Source organism: Cannabis sativa, chromosome 3 (genome assembly GCF_029168945.1).
Source record: "Cannabis sativa cultivar Pink pepper isolate KNU-18-1 chromosome 3, ASM2916894v1, whole genome shotgun sequence".
NCBI lineage: Eukaryota > Viridiplantae > Streptophyta > Magnoliopsida > Rosales > Cannabaceae > Cannabis > Cannabis sativa.
In genome coordinates this window covers 9522409-9526665 of record NC_083603.1, presented here as the reverse complement: position 1 = coordinate 9526665, position 4257 = coordinate 9522409, and positions in this window count along the sequence as shown.

Here is a 4257-nt window from a genome sequence, read left to right as displayed (position 1 = left end):
ACACAATCACACAGATATCGAGGAAATCCTTGAATACTCTATTCATCAGGTCCATGAATGCTGCAGGAGCATTGGTTAGTCCGAATGACATAACCAGAAACTCGTAGTGTCCATACCTAGTGCGAAAAGCCGTCTTTGGAATGTCCTCCTCTCGGATCCTCAACTGATGATAACCCGAACGGAGATCAATCTTAGAAAATACCGTCTTCCCCTGAAGCTGATCGAACAAGTCATCGATCCTAGGTAATGGATATTTATTCTTCACCGTCAGCTTGTTCAACTCTCTGTAGTCGATGCACATCCTCATAGATCCATCCTTCTTCTTCACGAACAAAACCGGGGCTCCCCAAGGTGACACACTGGGCCGAATGAACCCTATGTCAAGCAACCCTTGGAGCTGAATCTTTAATTCCTTAAGTTCAGCTGGAGCCATCCTATACGGGGCTTTAGAAACCGGATCCACCCCTGGTGCCAAGTCAATCACGAAGTCAATCTCCCGATGAGGTGGTAACCCTGGAAGTTCTTCGGGAAAAACGTCCAAAAATTCCCGAACCACTCTGATGTCCTCTGGCCGAATGGTGTCTGGCCGAGTGGTGTCCACCACCACGGCCAGAAACCCTAAGCACCCACCGTGCAATAATTCTCTCGCTGACATAGCCGAGATCACCGGGATCCGAGATCCCTGAACCGAACCCACAAATACGAACGGTTCTTCACTTTTCGGTTGGAAGACCACCATCTTCCTCTTACAGTCAATGCTCGCCGAATATTTAGATAGGAAATCCATTCCTAAAATAATATCAAATTCGACTAAGCTCAACTCTATCCGATTAGCACTTAACTCTCTATCATCTATCCTGATCGGCATAGATCTAATCCACCTATTGGAGATAACCAATTCTCCGCCAGGTAACAGGGTTCCAAACCCTGATTCATATCTATCAAAGGGTCTACCCAATTTACTAGAGACTCTAGCAGCCACACAAAACAACCTCGACCCAAGCACTCACTCGGAGAATGCCTCTTACTAATAAGACACTCCAGTAGGAATAACGGGTCTTAACACTACCCAGACGATCGTCTTGATTCTGGTTCCCTCGGAACCTCTTGTTCTGCCTCGAGCCACCAGATGCAGTGGATGATTCCTCCTCCAGTCCATGGCCGAACCGCTACCTCCCCTGCTGAAACCTGACGCAGAAGGGGTAGGAGCCCCGCCACATTCCGGAGTTCTAACTGATTCCACATACATCTAGCTGCGCCCTCAGCTCACCATACTTTCTTCGCCATCTCAGCTTAGATGGTCTTATCGTCGGTAGTGATCATAAGGTCATACTTGATCTTCATATTAAGTCCATCGAGAAATTTCTTTCTTACTGAAATCGGTTGGCGCAAATCCCGAGGCTAACCTCGCCAACCGGCTAAACCGAATAATATATTCCGTCATGCTCATATTCTCTCGCTGGGTCAGGTGGGCGAACTCTTTCCTCCTGGCGCTTCTGATCGCCTCGTTATAACATTTAACGCTGAAGAGTTCCTAAAACCTTTCCCAGGTCATAGAGATGACGTCATGGATCTGAGACACCATGTCCCACCAGACCAGAGCGTCTTCTTTAAACTGAAAAGTGGCACTCACCACTCTGTCGTTCCCGGTGACACCCAAAAAGTTTTGAATCTTGGTGATCACCGTCAGCCACTACTCGGCTTTCAACACGTCCGGACCTCCCAGGAAAACCGGAGGTGCCTGCTTCCGGAACCGCTCAGACTAAGGTTCCAATCTATGGGCCGCCACCACTATCTCGGCCTGGGCAGCAGGGGCCGGTGCCACTGGAACTACAGGCACTGGAACTGCAGGAGCACCCTGCTGTCTCAACCTCTGAATCTCGAGGTCTTGCTCTTCTATCCGGGTTTGCATTTCCGCAAACTGTAACTTCCCAAATCCGGGCTTCCTGATTCACTTGGGCAGCCTGCGGCGAGTTAACATCAATCCAACCGCGAACCCTGCCCCTGGGACCTCTACCTCGGCCCAAAACACTTGAGGGGAACTGAGCTCCTCGACCTTGATCTGACCCGACTGAGATGCCCTGACTCCTAATATTCGCCTGGCGTCCATCTAGTCTGAACTGCCTCGAAATCCCGAGTTGGCACTTCAGGTCACGATCATCGAGAGCTTTACTAATGCCGCTTAATTCGGAAATTAGAAATGAAACATGCGCCTATTCTACTATCAGGCTACTAACATGCTTCCTAACAGGCTTTTCTTTTTCATAACTGAATAAAATAAACTACTAAAGCAATAAAGGCTTACTGAACCGTGAACCGAGCTAACTGCTGATGATGATTGTACATGTCGTGACGATCTTCGGAAGACAACCTGGCGGCTCTGATACCAAATTGTAACACCCTAACTATCTTAGGCGTATTACGTGATTTTTAAACGTACTGTGCAGCTCGTTGCTAGTCAACGAGGTTTATGGAAAAACGTGATTAATTAAAATTTTGCTTTTTCATTCAACTTATAAACCATTTTACCAAAAAGTCTCGGGATCCCGATTTATAAAAATATTTACAAACGTTTTAACTGTTTAACTTTTACATCAAAATGAAAGTCGTCTAACGACAGTTACAAAAAAATCTCAGCCCTGCTGTCCCGAGGATCGTACGCTCCAGGCCTAACCGCCCCGACATGTACAATCTCAAATGCTCGGTCACGGTCCATCAGCTACAGCCTTGCCTTTACCTACACATGAACATAAACTGTGAGTCGACAGACTCAGTAAGAAAAGCATACTAATATCATACATAACTAACTGCCGTGTCCAACACGATACTGAGTCCCGCTACTGCCATGTCCAACATGGTGCGAGCCCTTCTTGCCATGTCCAACATGGTGCGAGTCCCGCCACCGCCATGTCCAACATGGTGCGAGCCACTCTTGCCATGTCCAACATGGTGCCGAGTTACGAACGTTCATAGGGACGGTACTATTGACACGTAACAACTGATCGGTCGAGCCGGTCATACTCATTCTTGGTCATACTCCGGCTGTATCGACGTCTTCTTGTATCCTCTGATCGGTCGAGCCGGTCATACTCCGGCTGCTGGTCGTACTCCGGCCGTGCAGACGGGATACGTCAATAGCACGGGACCACCAACCGGTGTCGGCTGATCGGTCAAGCCGGTCATACTCATTCTTGGTCATACTCCAGCCTGTACCGACGTGACAGGGTTGGATAGCTCGAAGCCAACATACAACTAATGTAATCTAATAGGCTTCCTACATGCTCGCTAAACATGTAATCTACATATGCATACTGTTATACTAATCTTACCTGGATTCCGATTTCAGGTGTGCCGGTCGACATTTGGCCGAAGCTGAACGGCGGATTACTGGCTCCTAAACCATAAAAATCACAACGCTATAAGTGACACGCTAAATAACTTCCCGGGGACTAAAACTTGAAACTAAAAGTTTCCCTATCGATAAAAAGCATGGCAATACCCCTAAAAACCCAAAAACGAGGAAACTAGGGTTCTGAAAAATCCCCCAACCGGCAGACCGGTTGCCCAACCGGAATTCGGTTCGGGAAAGTACGAACCCCCATCCGGAATTCCGGATGCTCAACCGGAATTCCGGTTCCTCGCAGGCAGCCAACTAAAAATCTCCTAACTTGACCAATTCAAACCCAATTGGTCCCAAACTTTCCAGACCTGTTCTATAGGTCCCAAATAACAATTCTAGAGCATCAAACCTACCCAGAAATCACGTATGCAAAATTCACCATGTGAGCTCCAAGCTTTGAGTTAGAACTCAAACTTGGCTAAAGCTCACTCACAACCCTCTAGGCTAGCTTAAAATCATCTAATCAAGCATAGAAATAGAGCAGAAAACAAAACCTAGATCATGCAACAACTACAGCCACAAATTCACAATAATTCATGTAGAAAATCTAACTTTTGCAAATAGAAAATTCTAGCATGCTCAACCTAGGAATTACACAACCCAAATAGCTTAATTAACATCTAAAAATCATGCTTTTCAACCACATAAAACAACCACAGAAAGCAGCAGCAACAACATCCAAAATTACATGCATTTTCATCCAATTTCACTTAAAATTCAAGAAAACATAGAAGGACAAATTCAAGGATCTTACCTACAATTGAATTACACTTAGAGGAGAAGAAAATCACAAGAAATTGAGGAGAAAAATCCCTGCCCTAGCAGCCAACACCAAGCCGAAAAGAGAGAAAGAAAAG